Genomic DNA, 17,517 nt, shown 5'->3' on the forward strand with positions numbered 1-17,517 from the left:
GTAGGCAGTTCTTTAGTTCGAAAATAATTTAGAATTGGATGTGTATGTCTAACTGTTATATTAGAACGGTTTGCATAGTTAGGGTGCTTCTTAAAAGAACAGTTTTTTGTCGATAACTTTTTTCATTTGAATTTACTAAATAAAGTAATGTAAAAAAAGTAAAGAAGATTTTTTCTGGTTCAATAGTTATGAAGAATTTAAAGCCTTTTTTAAATAACGGTATATAGAAATGGGGCAGTCCGAAAGAAATTATTTCGATTGCATTTAATAGCTTGTACTTTTTTATATCAGGTGTATAACTTTGCTTCCGCCGTTTTCCGATAGGTGGCTGTACCGGCTGAGGCTGATCAAAATACATATATGATAATGCCTTTAAAGTGAGTGTGTACAGTGCCTAATGAATTGTCATCGCCGGTTCAGTGACAGTTGTTCTTGTTTTCGTATTATTCACGCTCGAAAATGTCTGTTTATGTGCCCATTTCTCGCCATTTGCGGGAAGTTTTACTTTTCTGTTACAATTCGAAAAAAAATGCAGCCGAAGCGCATCGAATTAATACAGAAACTTACGGTGATGCTGCTCTTAGTAAAAGAACGTGTCGGGAGTGGTTTCAACGTTTAAAAAATGGTGATTTCGATGTCGAAGACAAACATGGTGGTGGAAGAGAAAAAACCTTCAAAGATGAACAACTAGAAGCATTGCTTAATGAAGATTTGTGCCATACTCAAGAAAAGCTACTCATACTCAAGCCGAATCGTTGGGAGTGAGTCAGCAAGTCATTTCAAAACGTCTCTAGGCCCTGGACATGATTCAGAAAGAAGGAAACTGTCCTCCAACACGACAATGCTCGGCCTCACGTCGCAAAAGTGGCCAAAAAGTCTTGCACCACCCGCCGAATTCCCCAGATGTCGCCCCTTCTGATTTCCACCTATTCCGTTCGATGGCATACGGCCTGGCAGATCAACATTTTCAATCCTTCGAAGAGTTGGAAAAATGGATTGCTTCATGGATACCGTCAAAAGAGGACTCCTTTTTTTCGAGCCGGGATCCGAAAATTTCCGGAAAGATGGGAGAAAGTTGTCGCTAGCGACGGACAATGCTTTGAATAATACATCTGTAAGCACTTTTTCGCAATAAAGCTTTTAATTTTGGAAAAAAAACGGCGGAAGCAAAGTTGTACACCTGATATAATACCAGCGGACCCCCGCACACTTCGTAGCGCATTATTATTCTAGTAGAAAATCAAAACTACTTATCCATTTTAATGATTATTGAAGAATATCATTATAATGCTATATGATAGTGACCCCAACCTTTTTATATCGCGCACAACAGGACAAAATATATAAAACCGATGGTTTGCCGAAACGCGAACAGGCAGGGAACAATTTTCCATCTGAAAAAAAAACTCTAAATTCACGCTGCAGACTCATAACGAGTGCTAACGCTACAAACTCCAAACGATTATTGACGGGAACAGAAACGTTAAACGGATGAGAAAATTACGTTCAAATTGAACTGACATATCACAGGGCATCATTGGAATGCGTGGAATGAAAGCTTTTTCTTCTGCTAATTTGCCATTCAAAATTTTTGCCTCGACAAAATTTGCGACTAACTTTTGAGCTTTAAACTTTTTTCTGTACTTGTTCCTCTATTGTCTGCACTTTATTTTGTACTTTGTGTGCTTGTTTCTGTATTTTGTGTGTTTACAAGTTCAGGAACTTTCTGTGCTTGTTTCAGATTTTTTTCCTGTACTTTCTGTACCTGTTCCAATATTTTCTGTATTTGGTCCTGTAACTTCTGTACTTATATTTGTACCATCTGCACATTCTGTACCTTTTTCTGCTTGTTCCTCTCATTTCTGTACTTGGTTTTGTACTTTCTGCACTTCTTTATTTTTCCTGAACTTACCTTCTGTACTTGGTCCTCTGATTTCTGTATCTGTAGCTGTCCCGGTGAACTTCTTACAGCTCAAAAATTATCTTTGGATGGAAATTATTTCGAATACTCTAAAGTCAGAATAATCGAACGACCCTCATGATTGCTCGTGATCAGTGAAGTAGAATGGTATTTTTCTCGCACAGTGAGAAGTATTATCCTTCATGTTCCGTGAAAATGAATCATCTGACAACTGTTTTGATTCGAGTTCAACATGTTTTCCCAAAAACAGGTACACACTTTAAAGCAGTTTTTTCCTGCTCTTAGAAGCAGGGTTGCGAACGGTACTGGAGAATGACACGAAACAGCAGACATTCAAACCGCGCAAATGACAGCAGTCGCCGATTGTACTTCGCCACGACTGCAGGAGATGAAAAATGTCATAGGTCTCATGACATTTTTTCTCGTGAGTGTCGCCGTTTGCTCTCATCGATAGCTGTTCTAATCTTTTCAATCTGCGAATGGCTAGCCACAATAAACAGTAGCTCCTTCCAATTTCAACAACTTTCGAGAGACAGTCGCCAACAAGGCTTAACTTTGAAATTCGTTTTATGTCGATTCTCATGAGGTGTAGGGGGACATGCACAAGAAAGTCTTGCTTCCCAATGCAGACGTTTTTTTTTTGTGTATCCTTACGTGTTTTGTTTCTCTGCACTTCCGTTGGAAGGAAGCGGTTCAGTGAGAAAAGCAAAGTAAATGCTCTGACTTCCAGAATTTGGATGCACTTTTTCGATCAAACAATTAAACCTCGTTTAGCATGAACCAGAATTGTAGAAGTAATAGGAGCGCAAAACTTATTATCTCTGCTGTAAGATTTCTTGCCTTTGCGTCATATTAGAAAGGCAAAAGCTGCGCTCCTGATACTTCGTGTATAAAATTTATGTAAATAATAGTAATATTTTTGAAAAATCTGCATGAACAAGCTTTGTGATTGATTTTTTTCAAAACTGAAATTGAACCGGTAATAAAAGCACCGCCGTTCGCATTAAATTTAGCGCCACAGATCAATCACAGCGGATATAACAGTCTCGTTATGAAAATGTCATGACATTTTGAGCTCGTGACATTCTCGAAACTCGTGACCAAAAATGAACAAAGCAGCTACTTATCCAGTATGTACCTACACTACTACAAAGCGAACGCTGTGGCTTTGACTGCTGCGAGAGAGTGCGACGAAATTAACTGCTCTCAATGTTGCTGTCGTGTGTCGTGGCTCTCATGATTGCGCCAAGCTCTCGTGTCATTGCGAGTTGGCTACTGTTGAACGTAGCAGCTGCGCGTATCATTGGCAGTGACTGTCTTATGCTTGGCAACAGTATAAAAAATGTCAAATTTTCGCACCCCTGCTTAGAAGTCCTAAATAACCCAAGCAAAATACGACCAAAATCAGTTTGACAGTTTATGAGCAAGAGAGTGAATCATTCGAATAGGTAAAACATGTCGATGCGTTCCCAAATCTCGGTTCCATCGATGAAATTTAATAATAGAAGGCAAACAGGATGGTACTGTTCATAGCCACTCAAATGCAAATAATTTGAAATTTCGAAGTACTCTGGGTTGATAAAATTCGAATCGCGTTTGGGCCAATTGAAGGCGTTGGAACTCAAATAAATAACCGAACTTGCAATTTGAAGCAATTGACGAAATTTGGAGGTCGTTTCGAGAAAAATTTACACAAAATCTCGTCCAAAACATTTTTCAAAGGTATAGCATGAGAAATGCTTATAAAAAATTCAAACCGAAAAAAAAACTGAAAACATCCTTCTAATTCGAACGGGATTGTTACAAAAGGTAGAGAGCCAAACATTTTTGGTGTTTGAGTTAACGGTGTTAATTTGAAATGGCAGCACACCTCAATCCTGTTGTCTCTGAATGAAATTTCAGCGCATTGTGACAGCAATAATTATATCTATCGTGAAGATTCACATTTCTGGAGTTTTAGGAAAACAACGAATAATAAATAAAACGTTAATCACTTTCTTTTCTTATAGTCGTTCTATAATTTGACTTCACGGCATTGAACCCAAATTTATATATCGGGACATGGATTCGGAATAAAGAAACACGCGAATCAAGTAGGCTCAGTGAAATTTTTGAACAAATCAGCGTGTTTAGCGCCAAAGGATTTTAGTAATAATCTAGTGTTCCTATTTTGCTCTAAAGTCAGCTAGCGTTTCACAACGCCATACACGCCAAACGATCATTGGAGATCAAGCATGCATTGAGTGGAAAATTTTCAATTCCTAACGAATCAATTTTCTAGTTTTTCTCTACTTTCTCGAAGGATTTTTCTGATGTACTGTAGACTAAAACCTCCGCATAAACGTCACCTTTCGAAAAAAACAAAAACCATTTGTAGATCGGTCCACGTATACCAAAGAATATTAGATACACACACTTTTTTCGCTATTATTCCGGTTCAGTTCGGTTTTCACAGTAATTGTATAGCCTTTCTTTATGAGAAAGATTAAAAGTTTAAAAGGTATATCTTACTATATGTACAACAAAAGTTCAAAGAATAGATTGTAAATATTTTTTATGAAAATACACTTTCAATTCCTTTTTCTAACATTACTTACCTTACTTAACAGCTATAGACCCAGGGTGTCCTTTGCTGTATCAAGAATACGTCTCCACATAACTCGGTACATGGCTGCTCGTCGCCAGCCACTCAAGGCACGGATGATTCTGAGATCACCCTCCACTTAATCGATCCACCTTGCTCGCTGCGCTCCTTTTCTTCTTGTACCAGTCGGATTAGATTCAAGAACCATTTTCACTGGGCTGTCGTCCGACATCCTTATGACACGCCCAGCCCATCGTAGACGTCCGATTTTAGCTGTCCGTACGATAGGTGGTTCTCCTAGCAGCTGTTGCAATTCGTGATTCATACGCCACTCCGCCATAGATGATCCTCAGTACCTTTCTTTCGAAAACACTGAGGGCGCGTTGGTCCTCTACCAACTGTTTTCGACGCATTTATGGCCAGTCCGATACGCTTAATCTTTCAGTCCGATGTAGGTTTCCGTCATCTTCTCAAGGTTACGTGTTACAATATCAATATCGTCAGCGAAGCCAAAAAGTTGTACGGACTTTCGGAAGATCGTGTCACTCGTGTCGATCCTCGCTCTTCGAATCACACCTTCCAAGGCAATATTGAACAAGATACAAGAGAGTCCATCACCTTGCCGTAGCCCTCTCCGAGATTCGAAGGGGACTCGAGAGCGTCCCAGATATTCGGACGTAGCACATCACTCTATCTATCGTTGCTTTGGTGATGCGTGGGTACGTTGTATTCACGACACTTCTGGAGTACTTGTCTTATCGCGAATATGTGATCCGTAGTGGCGCGGGCTCCAGTAAATCCCGCTTGGTACGGCCCTACAAATTCCTTAGCTATTGGTGATAGACGACGGCAAAGGATTTGGGAGAGTACCTTGTAGGCGTCGTTGAGCAATGTGATTGCGCGGTAATTGCAACAATCTAGCTTATCGCCCTTTTTGTAGACGGGACATACCACTCCATCCATCCATTCCTGCGGTAGAATCTCCTCCTCCCAAATCTTAGAAATCATCCAGTGCAGCGCTCTAGCCAGTGCCTCTCCTCCATGTTTGAGCAGCTCACCTGGTAACTGGTCATTGCCCGCGGCTTTGATGTTCCTCAACTTGCCGATCTCCTCACTTATCTCCGACAGATCAGGGGCTGGAAATCTGTCGTCGGCTGTGGTGCACCCAGATTGATTCCTGTACCGTTATCTGTATCTTGTGCTTCGCCATTCAGATGCTCGTCATAGTACTGCTTCCACCTGTCGATCACCTCACGTTCGTTCTTGAGAAGGTTTACCACTGGTATCTCTGCACATTACGGACTGTGGCGTGAAGCCTCTACGTGTGCGGTTCACCTTCTCATAAATTTCCGTGTGTCATTTGCGCGGTACAGCTGTTCCAGCTTCGCGATCCTGGTCTTCCTGGTGGCGCTTTTTCCTCCGGAAAACCGTGTTCTGTCTGTGTCGTTCCTCATTCGCTCTAGTGCGGTGTTGCACCATCCTCGCCCTTGCTGCATTCTTCTCTTCGAACAACTGCCGACATTCGCCGTCAAACCAGTCATTTCCTCGATTCGATAATCTCGTACCTAGTACGATTGAAGCAGTGCTACTCACGGCGGATCTTATATTCCTCCAGCCGTCTTCAAGAGTCGCCGCGCCAAGCTGCTCTTCCGTTGGTAGCACTAGCTCCAGTTGTTGCGCGTATTCCACTACAGTACGAACGCTATCTTGCCCAACACTACAAATCCCGTTCCTAGAACGTTGGTTGTGCCACAGCTCTGGTAGAAGGTACCCGCTCGATGCCTACTTTTCCACACCTTCTGTCCCGTCCAACAATGTTCCTGCAGTGCTACGACATCGAAGCCGCGGATTTGAAGCTCATCATGCAGCATTCGGTCGTATCCTGGGAAGCCAAGCGATTTGCAGTTCCATGTGTCAAGCTTCCAATCGTAGTCCTTATTTCGTCGCGTAGGTCTTTGCCGATTATTCCGAGTCGTATTTGTATCCTGATTATTCGTAACAAGTGTTTTCCGGGCGGCTTGTTAGGACTGCACCAACCTCCTGTCTCGCCGGAGGACCATCGTGTCAGCACTGTTTAGAGTCCCACACTGACACAAGGACGGTAATCAGCCGCTCCTAACATGGAGAACAGACGCTGTTTCGAGCCGCCCCAACATGGGGAACAGACGCTCGGGTAGGCTCGCTCTCAGTAAAGAGAAGGCAACCCCCTCCTTCCCTGTCAGCATACGACCAAGGTCCCACCGGGGTTGGTTACCCGATTTTTCTAACATTCCTTAGTATATTAATAAGGTAAATGTTATATGATAACGTACAAAAATACTTGCACGAAATTTTGATTTAAATGAAATAGAAAAATAACAAAAAGTACAAGCTATCAAATGCAATCAGAAGAATTTTTTTCGGATGTTTATATACCGTTATTTAAAAAAGGCTTATTTCATTCATAAAATATTTCATAACTCTTGAACTAGGCAGTATAAAAAAAACTCTTCTTACACTGAAAGTTGTGCCTTTTTAGGCTCCTGAATTTCTTAGAACATTACTATATTGAGAAAATCAAATGAAAAAGTTATCGAAAAAAACTGTATTTTTAAGAAGCACCCCAACTTAGGATATGTAAATCGTTTTAATATAAAAACTTTTATAGATACACATCCAATATCTTCGACAAAGTTGCTCTAAATTGAATATTCTAAATTATTGTGGAAGAATGCATTGTTCTATCCCATTTCATTTCATGGTTTGTTTTAGGACCACCCTAAAACCACTATGGCCGAAAAATGCAGTTAATTAAGTGAAACTAATGTGCCGAAGACTTCAAATCTTTAAGGCCAATAATAAAAGCGTAAACAATTGTTTCCTGCAAATTTTGCTTCATTTACCTCAACATTTTCGGTGGTAAATCACTAGCTTCGGATGTGCAATTCGCTCTATAGTTGCAGAATATAATTTCCATTGTCATAAAATAATAATCTTCCGTTAAGAAATGGACATTATTTTCTGGCGGCTTTGCTCGCAAAGATGTGAATTTTGTGAACTTACGTTTTTCAATTGTTGTCACGGTGCAAGACAATTTTATTATGCATGATTTTTTTTACTCGATCAAACATTATTACGGCTTCGGAAACCAGCACTTCGTAGTCCACTTCAATGTTAGTTTCGTTTTCATTTATGTCTGATAGTTCTACTCGTATACTATCGGGGCCGGTTTTCAGCACATGTTTTATTTCACTATGGTGAGACCGACGACACGACCAGACACTCCGAAGAAAAATCAGATTAAAAAGTGTCTGTGAGCGATTTACTGCCAGTTACCACAAATATAGCGACCCCTTGTTAATCATAGAAAAAAATATTTTCAGCAACCCTTTTATGGTTGCTACAAACTCGTTACCAAGAAACCTTTATTGAAACACAAATAAACAAACACAAACTATACTTCAATTAGAATTAAAAGTTTCCATCGGGTTTCGCTCGCAACTTTTGGCAATATTATAAAATAGGCAAGTGAAAAACTCGGTTGTTTGATATGGATCGAGATTACATTAATAAAAAGTATAAATAGTAAAAGAACATTTTTTCTTTGGATTTTTGCATCATTGCAGAAAGCACATTCAACAAGTCGTAGGGAGTGCAGGCGACGACCATGGCAAACCACACAGTTTTTTTTTCGGATTATAGCAATACTTCATATCCACGCAACAGCTGCCCAATCCGCTGAAACTCAGGATTTAAGAACTCATTTTCAAATATAAAACACCATAGACCCAAGACGATTACGAATTTCTGAATGATTTTCAAACTCCTGCATATGATACACATTTTGTAAATAGGGCTGAAATTATTCGCAAAATCGCATTAAAGTACGAAAACCAAACGGAAACACTATGGCACAAACAATCAGATACAAAAAATTAATATGAGAATAAAGTAAAAAGTAGGATCTCACAGCCTTGTTGAAGATCACGATCAATTTAACATTCCAAGCCAAGCTCGCTCCTTGAACTTAGACGTATGCGCTTTGGAATTCCGCTTAGTATAACGGCGTACTATTCGTAGTTGCTCTGCTTTGCCTAAAGACGTGAGCGACTGGCTCTCGATCGATACGAACGGAAGCATTACGCTCCTCTGTACGATTAGCTCGGTTATTCATTGCAGAACGAGTACTATCGCTATCCTTCACAATACGGCCACAACGACCGCTATTAGGGGCAATCGGTCGGTATGATTCACGATATTAAAGTTGTCAAAACAATTTGCCTTATTGTTATTGTTTTCATTATAATAAGGTTTATTTATCCTCGGTTTTATTCATCTGGCCTTTTACTGATGTGAAAACTACCTTACAGTTCTTTGTGTTTTTTATTTTATTAAGTGACTATAACAAAAATTTCCCGGCATACAGATTTTTCCAACTCTGCTCGGTGAACGAGCTGGAATCTACTATTTCTTTCATACCGAAGTATGTGATATATAATATAGGAAAAAATAGAGTTAAGCTCCGTACTTTCATTTCGTACGTGGTAATTCAAAGCTAATACCCTTTTTTTGATAACTCTGGGCCTCGTGTTAATCCGATCAAGTTTTATACCACACAATCTCCTTCCGATTCACAGAACTCACATATTGTTTTCCTTCTAAGAATTTCGTTTAATATATTGTAATGGAACAACATACGTAACCATGGATAACTGTTATTTAAAATCAACATTTTTCGTACTTTGTTGCCAGTTTCAATATTTTTTCAATCAATTCCGTTATGACATTACCAGTTACTGAGGGGTAGTTAAATTTGCGATACAGTTTTCATAAACGAGTGGCAGGTCGTGTCGTCGGTGAGACATTAGTTCAGTTATACCAATTAGATGTTTTCGTTCGTCTGTCACGTATGACTCGTTTGGCATTGCAGCCATATGTTGGGACAGAGCAACATTTTTTCAAATTTCGTCTGAATTCAGGGGAAGTGGGACGAGGTTTTTTAAATTGTATTACAGAAAACAATCTTTCCAAACTGTCTTGAGTAAATCGAATTATCTCAACACCAGCTTTCCATGGTTTCCATTTACCAGATTTGGCAACTTTCAAATTGTAAACAAGTTTTGCAGTATTCCTCATATATTTGACAACATTCTGATATCTGGTTTCATCTACTCTAGTTATTGCATATTCTTGACGTCTATTATTGATATAATCAAACCAGAGTGATAGATCTTCTATAAAACATGCTGTTGCATTCACCTCCCCCACATTCAACAAAACTCTATCATGCTCATTTCATCTAACACACAACCACAATTCTTGTCGAGATCATACATGGTGCTCACCTTGTGAAAGCCGGTTCGGATTCTCTGGTAGAAGGTAAAAGTTTAGTTACCAGTTCAGATTTTTGCTTCCTTAAATGACCCTCTGTCACGTCTCACCTTTCTGTTCTATATCTTCACATCCTTGCTTTGATTGGGTACTATTATTATATAATTTGCATTTCCTGTTTCTACAAGATGGTCTCTGATTAGCTGAATGTCGCAAAGAAATATTGATTATTATATTTAGTCGTTAAAACGGAGAACAAAATACATTTGATTATTTATTTATTTTCGAATGAACCGATTCTTACGATCAGTTATCGCTCTAGTTTAATAATCCTCGGTTTATCTTACATAGAAGCTCCATGCATGTTTCGTCTTTGACTCATTAGTGCGTAACAGTTTATGTTGAACTACTAGCGCGACCTGACGGCTATTGTTTTGCCACTTTTGTCAGTCAAAGACGTAACGTAAACTAACGAAAATGGGTATGTGCACCAGCATAAATTTTGGGGTGAAAATTTCTTTTCACCCTTTCAAATTACCAGTTCTTAGATAAATTTTGACCTTGTGTTGTCCTACTTCATAGCTAACTATCACAGTAAACACTGAGAAACTTCAACTGTTTCAACAAAAAATATATAAGACAACCAAGACGTCTGAACCAAGAAGAGTTCAAACTTGGCCATCCAAAGGCCTAATCAAGCTATATAAATCGTGTTTATCCCTGACAGACTCCTGGTTGGTCATAAAAATACAAAATAAAGGATTAAAACAGCGTATTTCGTAAGAAGATATGTGTGCTAAATGATTTCATTATTGACGAATCGCCATATTCGAAATAAAGATAAGAGACGGGGATACATTGGGCTCACCATCATCCAGACGGTTTAGAATATGCATTAGAAAACTAAGTTGATAATTTGATTTAAGTTCGTAAAAGAGGTGTATGAAATAAAGGAAACTACAAACAATAACTAAGTGGAACACTTTTAATGAATGCACTGCTAACGACGAATCACGTCAACAGAATTAGCGATTTTGTACCTTATGATTAAAAAAGAACCGGAATTTTCATTTTAAAATTCCCGCGCTTGTCCAATCGGTAAACTTTTATTCTCTCAACATTGGCAACAGTTTTATACACATTCTGTCAAATTTTGACGCATATCGTACGATTAGTTTTTGTTTGGCGTCTATACAAAGAAGTTGAAAAATTTTCGTGTGGCGATTTTTATAATGGATGAAAATTTAGAACAACGTGCGTGCATCAAATTTTGTGTTGCAAATGGATTTAAGTGTTCCGAAACGTTGGAAATGTTAGAAAAGGCCTTTGGTGAATCGTGTCTAGGAAAAACACAGGCATACGAGTGGTATAAACGCTTCAAAGGTGGTCGTACAAGCTTGGATCATGATGAGATCCCTGGCCGCCCAACAACATCTGTTACTGAAGAAAACATTGAATCGGCGAAGCAAATCGTGTTGCAAAATCGTTCTGTACCGATTAGAGAGATTGCTGTGTTGGTGGGCATCTCTTATGGATCAGCCGAACACATTTTAACTGATGTTTTGGGTTTGAAACGCGTTGCTTCTCGGCTGGTGCCAAAAATGCTGGATTTCATTCAAAAACAGCTTCGTGTTGATGTGGCCAAAGAGATGATTTCCAACGCAAATAGTGACCCCACATTCATCGAATGCATCATAACTGGTGATGAGGTGTGGATCTATGAATATGACGTCGAAACCGCACAACAATCGACCGAATGGCGCCTCGAAGGCGAGCCGTTGTTCTAAATTTTCATCCATTATAAAAATCGCCACACGAAAATTTTTCAACTTCTTTGTATAGACGCCAAACAAAAACTAATCGTACGATATGCGTCAAAATTTGACAGAATGTGTATAAAAGTCTTACCAATGTTGAGAGAATAAAAGTTTACCGATTGGACAAGCGCGGGAATTTTAAAATGAAAATTCCGGTTCTTTTTTGATCATAAGGTATACGCGAATGAATTGAGCGCACCACAACCAATAGTGTTGAAAAATGAGAATTATAACTCATACATTTTTTTCCAGATTACACTATTGTGTAAAGCTTGAAAGAATAGTAGCTAAGAAAAAGTTCTGTCGAAAAATTAAGAATGAATAAAAACATCACGTGATAGTTTAGTAAAAACGTTCTTAACACTAGATATACGGATTTTGGTTATATACCTTTTCTACTGGAGTGAGCCAATTGGACTTACACAAGAAATTTGAAGTATTTTTCAAAGAAAAAGATCCAAATCAATTTAAATTAAATGTTTACTTTCAAAACAATCATGGAGTCCGTAAATCTAGTGTTAATACACCTAGCAGTGAGATGATATTTTTTTATATCGATCCACATGTTTTCTGCAATAATATTCGCTTGTCTCTTAAGAAGTGAGATTAGAAAGACTTATCGTCGTTTGCTTTAGTAAAATAACTAATCAGAACGATTCAAAACAACCTTTTTTAATCCACCTCATGGTGTAATGATGCCTTTCTCATATTACTTATATTTTCAAAAACAAAACTTGAAGATTCTGTCAAGATTTTTTATCAAACTTGAATAAAATCAAGAACTACCATTACCTTTTCAATTTGTAAACAGTTATGTCAAGTTAACATAGATTTAGATGTGACAACCCTGCACGCTATACAAAATTGAACAAAGCAGGCTATATGCTAGATGTAGTTTTTGCATCGTCATTTTGAATGATGATTTGAAAGGTTAGATACTCATTGCCCTATAATTCGGAACCGGAAGACGGATCTGGATGAAATGGCACAGTATCTTTTAAGACACTGATAGCTTTATTTTAAATCATGGTTTGTGAAAATTGGTTTAACCGTTGCTGAGGAATCAAAGTGAGTTCCGTTTTTGGAGCTTGTCTTCACTATTATCGGTGCGTTCGGAAGTGGAAACTGGGGACTAGTAGTCCCAAAGTAGATTTATATATCCACTAAATAACAAGGTCTGGCAGCTAGATGAATTTGCCAGTAATTTTTATAATAATTTGCATCTCGTTTCGCCATTACTTTTGAATAAATCCTCATAGATTTGCTCATATTGCCATGTAATTCCGGAACTGGGAGTCGGATAAAGATAAAATTAATTAGCCATCTCTGAGAAAATCAAGTAGCATTATTTGTCACATACACATTTAAATACATACGTCGAGCTGAATCGAATGGTATATGACATTTGGCCCTCCAGGTCTTGGTTCAAAAGTCGGTTTTCAAAGTGATTGTAATGCCTTTCTATATGAGAAAGGCAAATCATACATATAGTTTTGAGTATATTGGAGTGATGTGATAATTTCAGACATTGTCAAAACAACTGCAAATTTTGAGTTAAAAGCTTATATAACTCGGAAAGTAATAATAAAATCCAAAACCAGAAAAACCTTTCATTTACAACTAGTTTGGTAAACGACTAGAGAATGCGCAATTCAGGCCCCAATGTGGTTCTTAGCCTCTTGTCCAGTAACTCCTATCCCTGCCTCCCCGCGGTACCGGCTGGGGTACGAGTAACCATAGGAAAGATCGGATAACCAACCCCGGTGGGACCTTGGTCGTATGCTGGCAGGGAAGGGGGGGCTTGCCTTCTCTTTACAGAGAGCGAGCCTACCCGAGCGTCTGTTCCCCATGTTGGGGCGGCTCGAAACAGCGTCTGTTCTCCATGTTAGGAGCGGCTGATTACCGTCCTTGTGTCAGTGTGGGACTCTAAACAGTGCTGACACGATGGTCCTCCGGCGAGACAGGAGGTTGGTGCAGTCCTAACAAGCCGCCCGGAAAACACTTGTTACGAATAATCAGGATACAAATACGACTCGGAATAATCGGCAAAGACCTACGCAACGAAATAAGGACTACGATTGGAAGCTTGACACATGGAACTGCAAATCGCTTGGCTTCCCAGGATACGACCGAATGCTGCATGATGAGCTTCAAATCCGCGGCTTCGATGTCGTAGCACTGCAGGAACTTTGTAATGTTGGGCAAGATGCGCCAGCGCGTGATTGGGTGACAGTCAATCAGTGATAGGATGTGCGTATTGAAGATCAAGGGTCGTTTCTTCAATTACAGTATCATCAACGTGCACTGCCCACATGAGACGAGACCCGATGACGAGAAGGAAGCATTCGACACGCAGCTGGAACAAACCTACGACAGTTGTCCACGGCGGCATGTAAAACTCGTCATCGGCGACATGAATGCTCAGGTAGGCCGGGAGGCAATGTAAAGGCCTGTGATCGGGCTGGAGAGCCTGCACGCGGTAACAAACGACAACGGTCAACGATGCGTAAACTTTGCAGCCTCCCGAGGAATGGTAGTTCGAAGCACCTTCTTCCCCGCAAAGATATCCACAAAGCCACCCGGAGATCACCTGATCAACATACGACAAATCAAATCGACCACGTTCTCATCGACGGGTGATTCTTCTCCGATGTCATCAATGTCCGCACTTACCGCAGTGCCAACATTGATTCTGACCACTACCTTGTCGCGGTTCGTATGCGCTCAAAACTATCGACGGTGCATAATACTCGTCGCACAGGAACGCCGGGATTCAATCTCGAGCAGCTACGTAGCATTCGTACGGCAGAGGAATACGCGCAACAACTGGAGAAAGGGCTACCAACGGAAGAGCAGCTTGGCGCGGCGACTCTTGAAGACGGCTGGAGGAACATAAGGTCCGCCGTGAGTAACACTGCTGCAACCGTTCTAGGTACGAGGTTATCGAATCGAGGAAATGACTGGTTTGACGGCGAATGTCAGCAGTTGGTCGAAGAGAAGAATGCAGCAATGGCGAGGATGCTGCAACAACACACTAGAGCGAACGAGGAACGATACAGACAGGCACGGAACAGACAGAACACGGTTTGCCGGAGAAAAAAGCGCCACCAGGAAGACCAAGATCCCAAAGCGATAGAACAGCTGTATCGCGCAAATGACACACGGAAGTTCTATGAGAAGGTGAACCGCTCACGTAGAGGCTACACGCCACAGGCCGAAATGTGCAGAGATACCAGTGGTAACCTTCTCCAAACGAACGTGAGGTGATCGACAGGTGGAAGCAGTACTATGACGAGCATCTGAATGGCGAAGCACAGGATACAGAGAACAACACAGGAATAAATCTGGGTGCACGCTCAGCCGACGACAGATTCCCAGCACCTGATCTGACTAAGATAAGTGAGGAGATCGGCAAGCTGAGGAACAACAAAGCCGCGGGCAATGACTAGTTACCAGGCGAGCTGCTCAAACATGGAGGAGAGGCACTGGCTAGAGCGCTGCACTGGATGATTTCTAAGATTTGGGAGGAGGAGATTCTACCGCAGGAATGGATGGATGGAGTTGTATGTCCCGTCTACAAAAAGGGCGATAAGCTAGATTGTTGCAATTACCGCGCAATCACATTGCTGAACGCCGCCTACAAGGTACTCTCCCAAATCGTCTGCCGTCGTCTATCACCAATAGCTAAGCAATTCGTAGGGCCGTACCAAGCGGGATTTACTGGAGCCCGCGCCACTACGGATCACACATTCGCGATAAGACAAGTACTCTAGAAGTGTCGTGAATACAACGTACCCACGCATCATCTATTCATTAACTTCAAAGCGGCATACGACACAATCGATCGAGAACAGCTATGGCAGATAATGCACGAATACGGTTTCCCGGATAAACTGATGCGATTGGTCAAAGCAACGATGGATAGAGTGATGTGCTACGTCCGAGTATCTGGGACGCTCTCGAGTCCCTTCGAATCTCGGAAAGGGCTACGTCAAGGTGATGGACTTTTTTGTATCTTGTTCAATATTGCCCTGGATGGTGTGATTCGAAGAGCAAGGATCGACACGAGTGGCACGATCTTCCGAAAGTCCGTACAACTTTTTGGCTTCGCTGACGATATTGATATTGTGACACGTAACCTTGAGAAGATGATGGAAACCTACATCGGACTGAAAGCTGAAGCTAGGCGTATCGGACTGGCGATAAATGCGTCGAAAACAAAATACATGAGAGGAAGAGGTTCTAGAGAAGAAACACTACGCCTCCCACCACGAATATTGATAGACGGTGACGATATCGAGGTGTTTGACGAGTTCATGTATTTGGGCTCACTGGTGACCGCCGATAATGACACCAGCAGAGAAATTCATAGACGTATTTTGGCAGGGAATCGTGCGTACTTTGGACTCAGAAAAACCCTCCGATCGAGAAAAGTAGAGTAAAAAAAAGTCGACCGGTTGTTCTCTATGGCCACGAGACCTGGACTATGCTGGCAGAGGACCAACGCGCCCTCAGTGTTTTCGAAAGAAAGGTACTGAGGACCATCTATGGCGGAGTGCAGATGGAAGACGAAACGTGGAGACGGTGTATGAATCACGAATTGCAACAGCTGCTAGGAGAACCACCTATCGTACTAACAGCTAAAATCGGAAGTCTACGGTGGGCTGGGCAAAATAGTTCTTGAATCTAATCCGACTGGTACAAGAAGCAGAGGAGCGCAGCGAGCAAGGTGGATCGATCAAGTGGAGGGTGATCTCAGAAGCGTCCGTGCCTTGAGTGGGTGGCGACGAGAAGCCATGGACCGAGTTATGTGGAGACGTATTCTTGATACAGCAAAGGACACCCCAGGCCTATAGCTGTTAGGTAAGGTAAGTAAGCAACGAGTTTGGTCAAAATCGGTCCAGACATCTCTGAGTTTCACGCCTCTCTATTTTGCACACACACATACAGACACACATATAGAAACACATACAGACATGCATACATACACACGCAGACATTTGCTCAGTTCGCTTTCCAAATTTTGTGCGAATACATAATTTTTTTGTATTTATAAAAATGACACAGAAGGTAAAACTACATTTTGGAGCCTCCAATAAACAATTTCAGTACCAATCCGATAAAATTTCTGTACCAATCCATTTTCAAAAAATCATGTATTCGACATGTTTTCTTGTTATAATATGGTCTAAACGCCATATAGATAAATTATAACTTTTATCTCACTTCTAGGTGGATTACTGACAATTTTACTAATATCAAAAGAAGGGGACAATTCCAATCAAACATTCTTTCGAACGCATTCAGGCTTCAAAATCAACCTCTGAAGTGCAACTAAAAATGCGTTTTGGAGTACTTTGCACTGCAATAGAGTGAAAAGTCGCCTATTCAAAAATATCGATATCTCCATTAAAAATGGACGAATTTTGAAAATCTATGGCTTGTTGGATAGCTATTACCGTTTAGATTTTAAGTCCCGAAACATATTTTGTTTACCAGGACAATTGTGACAAATATTGTCGAAAAATTGCAATTACCCCATAAAAGTTTTTATAATTCGGAAAGTAATAATCAGATAAAAAAAATGAAAAATAAGGTGAACACTTCTGGCAAGACCTTTCATTTGCAACCAGTTTGGTCAAATTCGGTTGAGCCACCAGTTTGGTCAAATTCGGTTGCTGAGAAGTACGCCTCTTAATTTTGCACATACATACAAACATTTGATCAGTTCCTCGAGCTGAATCGATTGGCATATGACACTCGGCCTTCCAAAAAGTTTTCCAAAGGTTTAGCGAATTATTTACGTATTGTTGCCTTTTACGACGTGGAAACAACAACCCAGTGGATATATCTTTAGGTTTTAAAGTATATAACTTTACGTCTTT

The sequence above is a fragment of the Malaya genurostris genome, chromosome 2, assembly GCF_030247185.1.
Source record: "Malaya genurostris strain Urasoe2022 chromosome 2, Malgen_1.1, whole genome shotgun sequence".
NCBI lineage: Eukaryota > Metazoa > Arthropoda > Insecta > Diptera > Culicidae > Malaya > Malaya genurostris.